Source organism: Triturus cristatus, chromosome 11 (assembly GCF_964204655.1).
Source record: "Triturus cristatus chromosome 11, aTriCri1.1, whole genome shotgun sequence".
NCBI classification, from domain to species: domain Eukaryota; kingdom Metazoa; phylum Chordata; class Amphibia; order Caudata; family Salamandridae; genus Triturus; species Triturus cristatus.
The window spans coordinates 950,003,029-950,019,909 of NC_140594.1; positions in this window are offsets into that span (position 1 = coordinate 950,003,029).

The following is a 16,881-nucleotide window of genomic DNA, read 5'->3' on the forward strand; positions in this document are numbered from 1 at the left end:
TTAGCCGCTTTGACCCTTGCATTCCCCCCTCCCTTCTCACCCAGCCCTTTGATGCTCTGCTCGATTACTTTCACTTTCGCCGCTACAAACTTTTCAAGCCTTTTACCGCCTTTGATTTTCTTTTATTTTGCTGAGCCTTGATTCATACGCGCTTGTGATTTCAAGGGAAGTCTTACCCATCTTCAACTAACAGCATGCAGCCAAGCGTGAAGGATTATCGCTTGTACTTTCATTTCATATCATCTACAGCGCCTGTCCTCTAACGCATGTAAATAAATGTAAAGGCACGATCAGACAAACGGTAAGGAAAATCGCTTGTGCTTCCATTCAACTTTGTCTTCAGCACGTGTGTTTGTCAGCGCGCAGCAGATTTTCATGTTTCCTCGCTCATGACTATACATCGACGCTTGCATCATGTTTCTCCATCTCTCCCTTCCTCCTATGTTGTCCTTAGGTAACTTTACATCACTCTCTGCTCCTTTGCCACACACTCATTTGTCCTCAGTGTATGGCCTTCACGCTTTGCTTCCACTGATAGCATAACATAACATAGTATAGCATAACAAAACAAAGCATAGCATAACAAAACATAACAAAACATAGCATAGCATCACAAAACATAGCATAGCATAACAAAACAAAGCCTAGCATAGCAAAAAACAACAAAACATAGCATAGCATAACAAAAAATAGTATAGCATAAAAAACACAACAAAAAAATAGCATAGCATAACAAAAAATATCAAAACAAAACATAGCATAGCATAACAAAGCATAGCATAACAAAACAAAGCATAGCATAGCATAACAAAACATAGCATAGCATAACAAAACATAGCATAGCATAAGAAAAAATAGCACAGCATTACAAAACTCAACAACACATAGCATAACAAAACATAGCAAAACAAAGCAAAGCATTGCATACCAAAACACAACAAAACGTAGCATAGCATAACAAAACATAGCATAGCATAATAAAACATAGCATAGCATAGCAAAACAAAACATAGCATAACAAAAAACAAAACATAGCATAGCATCACAAAACATAGCATAACAAAACATAGCAAAACAAAGCATAGCATAACAAAACACAACAAAACAGCATAGCATAAAACATAGCATAACATAACACAACATAGCATAACAAAATATAGCATAACAAAACATAGCATAACATAACAAAACACAACAAAACGTAGCATAACTAAACACAGACACAGGGCAAAATGCAAAGTACTGTGGTGGGGGAGGGAGGGGAGCGCGCACAAGCCCAAAGACGTGCAAGCCCGCTCCATTCATCAGCTTTTGGATGTTATAAAATCCACAGTAGTTTAATACACCATAACATAGCATAACATAACAAACCATAGCCTAGCCTAACATAAAATAACAGCATAACATAACAGAACATAGCCTAACATAACAAAACATACCCATTACATAACATAATAAAACATACCCTAGCGTTGCATACCATTGCATAGCATACCATAACTTATCAAAACATAACATAACAAAACATAGCCTCGCCTAACATAACATAACATAACAAATCATAACATAGCATAACAAAACATAACATAGTATAGCATAACATAACATAGTATAGCATAACAAAACAAAGCATAGCATAACAAAACATAACAAAACATAGCATAGCATCACAAAACATAGCATAGCATAACAAAACAAAGCCTAGCATAGCAAAACACAACCATTGCATAGCATACCATAACTTAACAAAACATAACATAACATAAAAAAACATAGCCTCGCCTAACATAACATAACATAACAAATCATAACATAGCATAACAAAACATAACATAGTATAGCATAACATTACCTAGTATAGCATAACATAACATAACATAGTATAGCATAACAAAACATAACAAAACATAGCATAGCATCACAAAACATAGCATAGCATAACAAAACAAAGCCTAGCATAGCAAAACACAACCATTGCATAGCATACCATAACTTAACAAAACATAACATAACATAAAAAACATAGCCTCGCCTAACATAACATAACATAACAAATCATAACATAGCATAACAAAACATAACATAGTATAGCATAACATAACATAGTATAGCATAACGTAACATAACATAGTATAGCAGAACAAAACATAACAAAACATAGCATAGCATCACAAAACATAGCATAGCATAACAAAACAAAGCCTAGCATAGCAAAACACAACAAAACATAGCATAGCATAACAAAACAGTATAGCATAAAAAAAAACAAAAAATAGCATAACATAACAAAAGTATCAAAACAAAACATAGCATAGCATAACAAAGCATAGCATAACAAAACAAAGCATAGCATAACAAAACATAGCATAGCATAACAAAACATAGCATAGCATAAGAAAAAATAGCATAGCATAACAAAACTCAACAACACATAGCATAACAAAACAGCAAAACAAAGCAAAGCATTGCATAACAAAACACAACAAAACGTAGCGTAGCATAACAAAACATAGCATAACAAAACATAGCATAGCATAGCAAAACAAAACATAGCATAACAAAACACAACAAAACATAGCATAGCATCACAAAACATAGCATAGCATAACAAAACACAACATAGCATAGCATAACAAAATATAGCATAACAAAACATAGCATAACATAACAAAACACAACAAAACGTAGCATAACTAAACACAAAATAGCATAGCATAACAAAACAGAACAAAACAGCATTGCATAATAAAAAATGGCCTAACAAAACAAAACATAGCATAGCATAACAAAGCATAGAATAGCATAACAAAACAAAACATAACATAGCATAACAAAACATAGCATAACAAAATACAACAAAACATAGCATAGCATAACTAAACAAAACATAGCATAGCATAAAACATAGCACAACAAAACAAAACATAGCATTTCACCGCATAGCATTACAAAACATAGCATAGCATAGCAAAACAAAACATAGCATAACAAAACACAACACAACATAGCATAGCATCACAAAACATAGAATAGCATACCAGTACATAGCATAACAAAACAAAGCATAGCATAACAAAACACAACAAAACAGCATAGCATAACAAAACATAACATAACAAATCACAACATAGCATAGCATAACAAAATATAGCATAACAAAACATAGCATAACATAACAAAACAAAATGTAGCATAACTAAACAAAAAATAGCATAGCATAACAAAACACAACAAAACAGCATAGCATAACAAAAAATGGCATAACAAAACAATACATAGCATAGCATTATAAAACATAACATAGCATAACAAAACATAGCATAGCATAACAAAAAACAACAAAATACAACAAAACATAGCATAGCAAAACACAACAAAGCATAGCATAACACAACACAACAAAACACAGCATAGCATAACAAAACATAGCATAGCAAAACAAAACATAGCATAACAAAACAATGCATAGTATAACAAAACACAACAAAACATAGCATAGCATCGCAAAACATAGCATAGCATAACAAAACAAAGCATAGCATAGCAAAACACAACAAAACATAGCATAGCATAACAAAACATAGCATAGCATAACAAAACATAGCATAGCAAAACATAGCATAGCATAACAAAACACAACAAAACATAGCATAGCATAACAAAACACAACAAAGCATAGCATAGCTAAACAAAACATAGCTTAGCGTAAAAAACATAGAATAGCATAGCTTATCAAAACAAAACATAGCATAAAAAAGCATAGCATAACAAAACATAGCACAGCAAAACACAACAAAACATAGCATAGCATAACAAAAAACAACAAAACATAGCATAGCATCGCAAAGCATAGCATAGCATAACAAAACATAGCATAGCATAGCAAAACAAAGCATAGCATAACAAAACACAACAAAACATAGCATAGCAAAGCAAAACATAGTTTAACAAAACAAAGCATAGCATAACAAAACACAACAAAACATAGCATAGCATCACAAAACATAGCATAGCATAACAAAACACAACATAGCATAGCATAACAAAAAATAACATAACAAAACAAAACATAGCGTAACAAAACATAGCATAACAAAACACAACAAAACGTAGCATAGCATAACTAAACAAAACATAGCATAGCATAACAAAACATAGCATAGCATAATAAAACATAGCATAACGACGCATAGCATAACTAAACAAAACATAGCATAGCATAACAAAACAAAACATAGTATAGCATAACAAAACATAGCATAACGACGCATAGCATAACAAAACATTGCATAACAAAACAAAGGATAGCATAGCAAAACATAACAAAACATAGCATAGCATCACAAAACATAGCATAGCATAACAAAACAAAACCTAGCATAGCAAAACACAACCATTGCATAGCATGCCATAACTTAACAAAACATAACATAAAAAAATAGCCTCGCCTAACATAACATAACATAACAAATCATAACATAGCATAACAAAACATAACATAGTATAGCATAACATAACCTAGCATAGCATAACATAACATAACATAGTATAGCATAACAAACCATAACAAAACATAGCATAGCATCACCAAACATAGCATAGCATAACAAAACAAAGCCTAGCATAGCAAAACACAACCATTGCATAGCATACCATAACTTAACAAAACATAACATAACATAAAAAAACATAGCCTCGCCTAACATAACATAACATAACAAATCATAACATAGCATAACAAAACATAACATAGTATAGCATAACATAACATAACATAGTATAGCATAACATAACATAACATAACATAGTATAGCATAACAAAACATAACAAAACATAGCATAGCATAACAAAACAAAGCATAGCATAGCAAAACACAACAAAACATAGCATAGCATAACAAAACAGTATAGCATAAAAAAACACAACAAAAAATAGCATAACATAACAAAAGTATCAAAACAAAACATAGCATAGCATAACAAAGCATAGCATAACAAAACAAAGCATAGCATAACAAAACATAGCATAGCATAACAAAACATAGCATAGCATAAGAAAAAATTTGCATAGCATAACAAAACTCAACAACACATAGCATAACAAAACATAGCAAAACAAAGCAAAGCATTGCATTACAAAACACAACAAAACGTAGCGTAGCATAACAAAACATAGCATAACAAAGCATAGCATAGCAAAACAAAACATAGCATAACAAAACACAACAAAACATAGCATAGCATCACAAAACATAGCATAACAAAACATAGCATAACAAAAAAAAGCATAGCATAACAAAACACAACAAAACAGCATAGCATAAAACATAGCATAGCATAACAAAACACAATTTAGCATAGCATAACAAAATATAGCATAACAAAACATAGCATAACATAACAAAACACAACAAAACGTAGCATAACTAAACACAAAATAGCATAACAGAACAGAACAACACAGCATTGCATAATAAAAAACTGGCCTAACAAAACAAAACATAGCATAGCATAACAAAGCATAGCATAGCATAACAAAACAAAACATAACACAGCATAACAAAACATAGCATAACAAAATACAACAAAACATAGCATAGCATAACTAAACAAAACATAGCATAGCATAAAATATAGCATAACAAAACAAAACATAGCATTACAACGCATAGCATAACAAAAAATGGCATAACAAAACAATACATAGCATAGCATAACAAAGCATAGCATAACAAAACATAACATAGCATAACAAAACATAGCAGAGCATAACAAAAAACAACAAAACACAACAAAACATAGCATAGCATAACTAAACAAAACACAGCATAGCATAAAAAAACATAGAATAGCATATCAAAACAAAACATAGCATAACAAAGCATAGCATAGCATAACAAAACATAGCATAGCATAACAAAGCATAGCATAGCAAAACACAACAAAGCATAGCATAACACAACACAACAAAACACAGCATAGCATAACAAAACATAGCATAGCATCGCAACACATAGCATAGCATAACAAAACAAAGCATAGCATAGCAAAACACAACAAAACATAGCATCGCATAACAAAACATAGCATAGCATAACAAAACATAGCATAGCAAAACATAGCATAGCATAACAAAACACAACAAAACATAGCATAGCATAGCATAGCATAGCTAAACAAAACATAGCTTAGCATAAAAAACATAGAATAGCATAGCACATCAAAACAAAACATAGCATAAAAAAGCATAGCATAGCATAGCATAACAAAACATAGCATAGCAAAACACAACAAAACATAGCACAGCATAACAAAAAACAACAAAACATAGCATAGCATCGCAAAGCATAGCATAGCATAACAAAACATAGCATAGCATAGCAAAACAAAGCATAGCATAACAAAACACAACAAAACATAGCATAGCAAAGCAAAACATAGTATAACAAAACAAAGCATAGCATAACAAAACACAACAAAACATAGCATAGCATCACAAAACATAGCATAGCATAACAAAAAATAACATAACAAAACAAAACATAGCGTAACAAAGCATAGCATAACAAAACACAACAAAACGTAGCATTGCATAACTAAACAAAACATAGCATAGCATAACAAAACAAAACATAGCATAGCATAACAAAACATAGCATAACCACGCATAGCATAACAAAACATAGCATAACAAAACATAGCATAGCATAACAAAACATAGCATAGCATAACAAAGCATAGCTAAACAAAACATAGCATAACAAAACATAGCATAACAAAACACAACAAAACATAGCATAGCATAACAAAACATAGCATAGCATAACAAAGCATAACTAAACAAAACATAGCATAACAAAACACAACAAAACAGAGCATAGCATAACAGAACATAACAAAACATAGCATAGCATAGCAAAACAAAACATAGCATAACAAAGCATAGCAAAACATAGCATAGCATAACAAAACATAGCATAGCATAACAAAACATAGCATAGCCTAACAAAACATAGCATAGCCTAACAAAACAAAACATAGCCTAGCATAACAAAGCATAACTAAACAAAACATAGCATAACAAAACACAACAAAACAGAGCATAGCATAACAGAACATAACAAAACATAGCAAAGCATAGCATAGCAAAACAAAACATAGCATAACAAAACACAGCAAAACATAGCATAGCATAACAAAACATAGCATAGCATAACAAAACATAGCATAGCCTAACAAAACATAGCATAGCCTAACAAAACAACACATAGCATAGCAAAACACAACAAAACATAGCATGACAAAACAATACATAGCATAACAAAACATAGCATAGCATAACAAAACAAAGCATAGCATAACAAAACATAGCATAGCATACACAAAACATAGCATAGCATAACAAAACATAGCATAGCATAACATAACATAAGAAAACATAGCATTAAGTTTGATAAACTCATAGTAGCGGGCTAGCTAGCTTTAACGGGCAGTGAGTGTAAGCAACTCCGTAAACCCAGAAGCAGTCACTCGGTCACCTTTGCTCTTGTATTGCAGTGGCTTCGTTTATTAAACAGTGCCCATATTTATACTGTTAGCACTTTACTTGTGCAAATTTCAGGGCTCACAAAACTTTGATGAATCGAAATTCACAACAGAGGCTGTTAAGTTCGTGCTATATAGAACCCTAAGGATAAATAAAAAACATTGCCATTTACAATGTGAATAGCTCCAACAAACACAAGACGTTTTTCAAAGTACAAAACATTGCCATTTACAATACCAATAGCTCCAGCTCCAACAAATGAGAGACCTATTGCATTTCCAATGCTTGTTATTATGTGCTATGCTTTACCAGGAGATAACCAAATGGGTCCCACTGGTCTCATAGTAATCCTCTTGCATGCATTACAGATTGATAATACCAGTCGCATGATGCGCTCATTCCATTCATTCAGGATGTCAGTAAAGAGCCTGGTCACGCCACTTTAGCTGAAGCTTGGAGGACTGTCTGTACTGAGATTCAAAACCTGATTGCTGCCCTACTCCTAAGCACCTATGAACCAGTGCATGGAGAGTAATCTCATATAAAAAGAAAGGTATGCTTGATACGCCTCTCCAAACCCCAGAGCATGCTCCGGGTCTTCAGTACTTCTACCTGTACAAGACCTCCAAGGGTAGGCATGATTGACTTACGCTCTTGGCACTAAAAATGAAACATACTGTGCAAATCTATTGGGGAAAACTAGGCAGAGGTGCAGTCAGTCAGTCAAACAAACATATGTTTATTTTAGACTGTGGTCTTTAAAACATTAGGACGATAAAACCCATATACAAACGCCTAAAATTATTAACTAAAATCGGGCCGACCCCACAGTTAAAACACAATGTTACCACAAACCAACATACAATAAAATGATCATATTTTTCGCAAAACTTCATACATAATAAAAATCGTCCCATGGCACAAATTACCTCCGAAAATTGCACATCCAAGATTAGGTTAATGGCTTGGCCCCTTCTCCCAATGTGATATTTTTGTGAAACTGGTTTCAATAAAAGCTTTCGTTGACCTAAAAACGACAAACAATCCACTAAAATATGTGCTACATCTCCCTTTGTATGAAGGCCATATTTGCCGGTTGTGTCTTTGTGTAACAGGGCACCCTGAGCATCGGAGATTACGACCTGGTTTACACCGCATCTAAATTTCAATAAGCCTTGTCGCAGGGGCACACCAGGTAATCTCTCTAAAAAAGGGAATGTCTCCTCCTCCGTCCATGATTTCATCAGGAGGGATACTGATTTCTTCTTCGGACTTGTTATTTAATGTGCCTCGCTTTGTTTTCTTGGTATAGAACGTAATGGTCCCAGTACTATCACATCAAAAACGTGTAAAATTGTATAGAGGAAAATGATTCATACAAAAAAGTTGAACGGTGTTGCAGTGTTATTTAATCACAATAAGCACCTGATGCAAATGATTAAGAGAAACAGTTTTTTTTTTTTTCAAACAGCATTCAAATATATCGTTGGAGTGCCCAACTGGGTGGAAAGGTAGAGAGGAAGGTGACTTGAGTGAGGTAGTGGGGTAAGTGATAGACAATCTTCAAGGGTATCACAATCAAATTGTTGGGCACACTATTCAGTGCCACATATTCATAGTCAAGTCCATATCAGATAGGTTACAATCATTTACATAGCCATGTATAATAGTAAGTGACAGTGCGACATGCACTGTTGATGATACTGGCATCAACGATGTGTCGACGTTTCGACCCCTGAAACAATGTAGGTTTGGTTCAAATCATTACTGACGGGGTCTTCCTCAGGACAAAAGTGAAGGTGAGGACAGAGGGGCACCGAATCTGTTAAAGGAAGAGGTCTAGTAGGCACAGCGTTTCGTCAGGGATGGTGGGGCTGCAAAGGTTCCGCAAGTTATGAGAGAGAGTGATGAACACTCAGAGAGAAAGGATAAAATCCATATTATTCCTTCATAGCAGTGTCGTGGCAATACCATCGGTCAGTAGGTAAAAGTGATCACGAGTAACTTGCAAAAAACAATCCACTAAATCGATCGAACGCCCAGGGGCGTTCGATCGATTTAGTGGATCGTTTTTTGCAAGTTACTCGTGATCACTTTCACCTACTGACCAGGGGCGTTCGATCGATTTAGTGGATCGTTTTTTGCAAGTTACTCATGATCACTTTCATCTACTGACCGATGGTATTGCCACGGCTAGTCTAGTGGCATTAACACTGCTATGAAGGAATAATATGGATTTTATCCTTTCTCTCTGAGTGTTCATCACTCTCTCTCATAACTTGCGGAGCCTTTGCAGCCCCACCATCCCTGACGAAACGCTGTGCCTGCTAGGCCTCTTCCTTTAACAGATACGGTGCCCCTCTGTCCTCACCTTGACTTTTGTCCTGAGGAAGACCACGTCAGTAAGGATTTGAACCAAACCTACATTGTTTCAGGGGTCGAAACGTCGACACATCGTTGATGCCAGTATCATCAACAGTGCATGTCGCACTGTCACTTACTATTGTGCATGGCTATGTAAATGATTGTAACCTATTTGATATGGACTTGACTATGAATATGTGGCACTGAATAGCGTGCCCAACAATTTGATTGTGATACCATTGAAGATTGTTTATCACTTACCCCACTACCTCACTCAAGTCACCTTCCTCTCTACCTTACCACCCAGTTGGGCACTCCAACGATATATTTGAATGTTGTTTTTTTTTTTTAAAAACTGTTTCTCTTAAAAATTTGCATCAGGTGCTTAGTGTGATTAAATAACACTGCAACACCATTCAACTTTTTTGTATGAATCATTTTCCTCTATACAATTTTACACGTTTTGGATGTGATAGTACTGGGACCATTACGTTCTATACTGTTCTACACCCAGGTCCCAGTGATTTTGGGTATACCCTTCTTTATATCGCTTTGTTTTCTGTCTGAGGCAAGTGCCTGACGCTAATAGGGTTCAAAGGTTTTCAGCCCCTCCCGATCATGTGAATTATGTGCTTCCCAGACACACACACACAGTTTATTTAATGTGCCTCACTTGCCACGCAGTGCTGCATTTGCTATTTATTTATTTACCACGTTTTCGTTTCAGTGTGCCTCGCTTTAACTCAAAGCGTACAATGCCTCAATACTATAAAAGTAAATAAATACACAATAAAGGCTATCTTTAGGACAATATTGGCATTCCCTTTCAACATGGTGGCACCCGCAATTAATATGTACTTATTTTTTTTTCTAGCATTGTTGGCATGGCGCACTTTAACTTTAAAAAATACATAGTTAAAGTCCGACATACCACAAAGGCTCCAAAAGCCTAAAAACAAAATGCTCGCTCTCGTTGCTAAAGCAACTGGGTAGTGGAATTTAAATATTAGGGCTCAAGGAAAGGGTGAAGTACCACAGGCTGTTAATAGGTGTTCCTGGTACTTGCAATGGTCGCTCTTCCTCTCTATGTGCAGCATGAGTGCTCTTCTGACAAAATGTCCTGGACTGCTTTTGAGTCCCAGTTCGGCCCTGCTCACAACATAAAAGTATTAACTCCTCACTGGTGTGGAAAACAAAAAGTTTGCAGAGTTCGGTATCTGGTCATTTTAAAGTATTGAAACAAATCTGGGTTTAACTTTCAAAATGTTTACATTTGTGTCTGAACTCCCTTCCAGCATGATAGGGCACTCAGCCGGATGTAGTACAATAGAAGGAGGTGAATGGTTTCCATGACAGGAAGCACGTAGTATTTCATAAAGCGGTGCTCTAGGCGCTAAGCGGTGCGGCTGTCATCATAGCATGCAATTGTACACGTTTGCATGCAATTTGGAATGGATATCTTTCCGGCTCTCTGCTGCAACCCCGACGCCCTTTATCATAAATAATGGAACAAGGCACCAAGAGGGAAGCACTCAATATGATTGGTCCTTCGACATTGTGGCATCTAAGAGGGGCTAACAAGGGACAGCACAGCTCATTAGTCTACCACAGACTTATTAATGTGACTTTGAATTACAGTGATAGACAACTGCACGAGAAAGTATGGCAAACACATGTGTTCAGTATAGCGAACACATGTGTTCAGTAAATGACTGCATTATCTCAAAGGTACCAGCGGATTGTCGCATCCAACTTTAACAATGGTCTTAATTTATTATGATCATTTGGGTTATTTTCAGTTTTTCGAGTCTCAACAGGTTGTTATTTTTTATCATTGTTTTTTGTGGAAGTGCAATCTCTACATAGGGTCGGATTCTGATCGGGGTTGGAAAGCTCTCTGACCAATCCGGATCCGGAGTGTTTTCTAACCGAGCCGGAGTCCTGCAGTCCGACCGAGCGAGTACGATGCCGCCGCATGCTGCCAGACTCGGTTCAGGTCGGACTCCCATAGAAGTCAATGGGAGCCGGTCGTACGACGCGTACATGGGCTCCCATTCAGTGGTATGTCTCGCACAAGGGCGCCCCCTACAGTGGGTACGTGTTGGTGCCATCCGCACTGTACATGCCTGTGTTGGGGAGACCCTTGGGTCTCCCCCTGTGTCAGAGTCGTAGGGCTGTGGGTGACAGGGGGTCTGACGCGGACCCCCAAAGGCAACTTTGCGGACGTTTTGCGAGTCGGACACTCCAGCTCGCACCAACTGTCCGACGCGTGCATCATACTGGCTCGGTCGTAAATCGCATCCCTTGCACGCCACGGTTAGCTTACGGCTGAGACGTTCGGAACGGTTCAGACCCGGAAACGACTCGGTCGTTGAATTTCACGTAGCTCGCATCGTACTTGCTTGCTTGTACAGCTGTACGAGTCGGGCAGAAAACACGCGTACGGTCCGTCGTTTTTCCAGCCGGATCGCGTTCGGTGCCCTTCCGACCTGGATCAGAATCGGCCCCATATTAGAGAACTTCCAGTTTTAAAAAGACATTGGGTAATGGTATTTAAATATTAGGTCTTAAGGAAAAGATGCTGTACCACGGGCATTTAGTCGGACGCCTAGTAACAGCCTGTGGTACTGCACCCTTTCCTTCAGACTTAATATAGGAATTCCATTACTAGTGGCTTTAGGAATGAGCACGAGCATTTGCAAGCATTTTATTTAAGGGTTTATAGCCTAAGCATTAAGAAAGTGCTTTTCTACTTCTGTTGTACTTGTATATCACACTCATGTTCCGTGTTCGAGTAAAGTGCAAAGTGAGTTTTCTCTATAACCAAATTTCATCACTTCTGTAGGCTTAAGAGCACCCCACCTTTTGCACACTCACAAAAGTGTATTCCCTGGGGCTTCCACGTGCGTTCAGCTGCAATTTCTTTGTCAGGATATAAAAGATAAAGTAAAAATGCCTACACATAGGGGGCCAGAGTTTTCAAAGTTTTGTGCCAGTCTTGAGCCATGCAAGGGTGACGCAAAACCTAAGTGAGATTTATCAAGCTACTAAAGGCCACCTTGCTTGGCCCTACATGACTAGATAAATCTAGAGTAACGAAAGGCAGAGCTAATCACTGTCTTGTGTTACTCTGCGGCAGGGAGGCGTTCCAAGGGTGGAGCATTGGTGTTCTCACGCATCCACCCATGGATTTTGGCTTATTCCCAGATTTACTATTGGTGGTAGACCTGGAAATGCATCAAAATGCTACAGGTGAGACATAACGAGGAGTAATACCTTCATTTTCCTCTTTTTACGTGTGTTGCATTTTGAGGAAAATGCCACTCAGGATTGTTCTTGTGCAGCAATTTGTCCCATCCTGCAAAAAACAACCCTGCCTACAACGCAGGCCCCTTTGCACCATGACTCAAGGGTGTCTTCACTGGCACTAGGCAGCCAAAGGTGCACCAGCACTAGGAAAGGACAGGAATGCATAATGATAAAAATAGCGGATTCCGGCCATTTCCCTTTCACCCAGCGCAGCAAGGTGCCTTGCTGTGTTGGGCTGCATCAATCAATTAAAAATTTGGCCCTGAATATTTTGAAGCTGCCTGACTCCCACGTCCAAAGAAAACTCACTAGTCAGTAAAAAGCACACTTTTCCATCTTAAACCCTATGCTACTCTGCTCAGCTACATTATGATTTTCCAAAGGGATGTTGTAGGAAGGAAGGGCCATGTGCAGCAAGGGCTGGGCACAGAGAAAATTAAAAGATTAAAAAGACTTTAATAATATAAAATATGGCTTTCAAACAAAAGAAAACCTGAAATTCACAAGTTACACTTTGCATGGCTCTGCATGGCTTAATCAATCCAAAGTAATGCAAAGTAGAACAAATTGTTGCTTTTCATTACTCTGCATTTGGAATGCATTCCATGTATGGAGCATAGGCGTTTCCAAGCCCCACCCATGGATTTTGGCGCAATTACAGATTTACTAAGGGTAGTAAACATGGGATTGCTTCAAAATAGTACGCCTTCCCAACAGAGGCACAACAAGGAGAAATATCTTCAGTTCTCCTTTTTAGTTCCTCTTTCTACTTGTGATGCTTTCTGCAGCACACATAGAAAGAGGAAAATGCCCCTAAGGATTTTTTTGTGTGCAGAAAGGTGTCCAGTTTTGAACAAAAACAATCCTGCCTGTAACACAGGCCCCCTTGCACAATGGCACAAGGGTGTCTGCGTTGCCACTAGTCAGCACTCAGTGCACCAGCACAGGGAGGGAGCAGGAATTGATCCTATCTTAGCAGATATAACGTATTCCTGCTCTCTCCCTGTCACGTAGTGCAGCACAGCAAGCTGTCTTGCTGCATAGCGTTGCATGAAATTTTGATAAATATACCCCCAAATGTTAAAGTGATGTTGCAGTTAAGTTACAAAGTCACACAAAAAGTAATGCTTAAAAACAAAAACGAAAAATACTGAAATTCACCAGTTGTGGTTTACTGAGCTAACTATAACTTGATCCCACACCATGCACTGCTTATGACCTCACATATTACATGATTCATGACATCTTCAAGGACAGTGATGTTATCAAAGATAACATTGTACAAGCCATGAGTGATAAAGTTAACTAATTTAACCTTTGTTTTTTCTCAGTGAATTTCTAGGCAGATGAAATTAAAATGTTTTGGATACATACCTATCCATAGGTATATTTTTCCAAGCATTTGGAGGCATTTTTTGAAACAAGAACATTTTAAGCATGGCACATTTCACATCTGGAATTAAATTCTTTGTGAAAATGACCTCCTTTTGAAGAGCCTGATGAAGAATAATGATGTATGGGATCTATAGGGCAGAGGCACTAAGAGTCTGTTCAGAAAAAGTGGTTGCAAATTATGCATTGATATGTTGCGAATGGACTCCAACTTTGCGAAGTGACCTATGTACTAATAGATGGTGTTGCAAAATCACCATTTACAGGAAGCAGTAGGACAACCTTCTTAATGAATAATAATTAGGCAGGCCTCAGTCTGCGAAGACTTGTGATTGGCTAGAAACCCAGGGATAGCAGTCTGCAAGGAACAGCAGACCACAATCCATGTGTTAGCATTTCAAAATAGAAAACTATATTTATAAAGCACTCTGTATTCCTTATAGGAAATGGTGATGCTTTAAAAAAGAAAATAAAACAGGTTTTTAATTTAGAAAAACATTTACATATCATTTACAGTGTCTGTATCTCTTCAATGGTTTATGACTGGAATTAAAGTTGCAAACCATTGATTAATTTAATTCCAATTCACAATTTGATGGTAACACCCTTTTTGTGCCCCTTCCAAATAGGTTAGAAAACCTTGTAAAATGTTTTATATGCATTTGAAAAAGGCATTTTGAAGTCACAATGCAAGGGTTTTTGCAAATCACAGATTTGGAGAAAGCAAATGCTTGTAGTGTCCTGCAAGACATATATTGCAGCAGCCTAGGGGCCCTGCCACCACCCAATACCACCCATCCTACACAGGTGTAACCAGTCAGGTGACCCTGCTAATAAATGGGGCCAGGTGCACAAGCCCTAGGCCAGTCATGCACCCACCAAACTAGTTTTCATGACATTATTTGATTTAGTATATGGGACTAGACCCACTAATTTCCATTGGCAATGAGGACGGTTGCAAAATGTTAACCCAAGACCGTCCCTCCATCCGCTCCTGTACCATGCAGCACTTTGACCCTTCAGCGTGGTGAAGTGTCAAATCTGTATGGAGTGGGAGCAGGATCAGTCTTTGGCCCACAAGATGAGGTGGTGAGCTGCGGCACATTAAGGAGACACCCGGCATAAGCAAGACCCGCCGGAGTTCCCTGAGTTCACGTCCCTGGAAAGAGGAATGGGACGTAGCGCTGGGTGAAAAGAGGAGCGTGCCTGCAAGTCATGGGGTGTCAACAGCCATACTGAAAACACAGGTCAGCCCGGTGCACAGGGGCAAACTATCCCAGGCTGACTGCCACAGTTGGGCATTGCAAATTCTTTAATGTAACTAGATCGCTTGCCTTCGTGCTCATGGTACAAGAGAGCCTTCAGACCAGCCTCCATAAGAAAGATGGGTAACATGTTTACTGCAAGAACTAGCCCCTCCAGAGCAGTCTAGCTACGTTCAACAGAAACACAGGCAACGGTTGTCGCTTAAGAAAATTGATGTTTTGTTTGATGCAAAAATTTATAGCCAGCGAGTTGCAAATGTAAGACTGATCGTTGTTTAGATTTTGGGTTAGCCTTAATCCAGCTTCAGCAGATAGTCCTTGGGGTGGGTGGTTGAGACAAGGGAGCTGAAAAGCGAAGGCACATGAACCAAGAAGAGCAGACACTACCGGGAAATGCGGCAGAGTGAAAAAGGTTACAAAATTAGGATATGGCAGGGTGTGGGTTGAACAGCATTTCATGGTACCAAAAACACCGCCTGTGGCAGACTGTCAAAACAGAGAGGGGCAGATTGGAGCTTCAAATGGTTGTGTGACTCGCATCACACATGTCAGTGTTAGACCTGGCATCCTTTGATGTGTTTCCACTGACTTTTTGCTTTCTAACCTCCCTGTTTTGACTCTGTTTCTGCTGGTTTTTTGTCTCGGCGCATTTTCTCCCTGCTGTGCAGTGTTAAAGTTCAAGTGCTCCTGTTGTAAATTGCTTTATGGATTGGTGTTTCCATGATTGGCATATTTGGTTTCCTAGTAACTCTCTGGTAAAGCCCACTGAGAGTGCCAGGGCCTGTAAATTAAATGCTGCCAGTGGGCCTGCTGCACTGATTGTGCCACCCACCCAAGCAGATCTGAAAAGGGGTCACAGACCTGCCACTGCAGTGTCTGCAGACAGTTTGAAACTGCCATGTCGACCTGGTTAGTGCACCCACTTGCCAGGCCCTAATCTTTCCTTTTCTTATATGTAAGTCACCCCTAAGGTAGGCCCAAGGTACCCCTGTAGGCAGGGTGCTG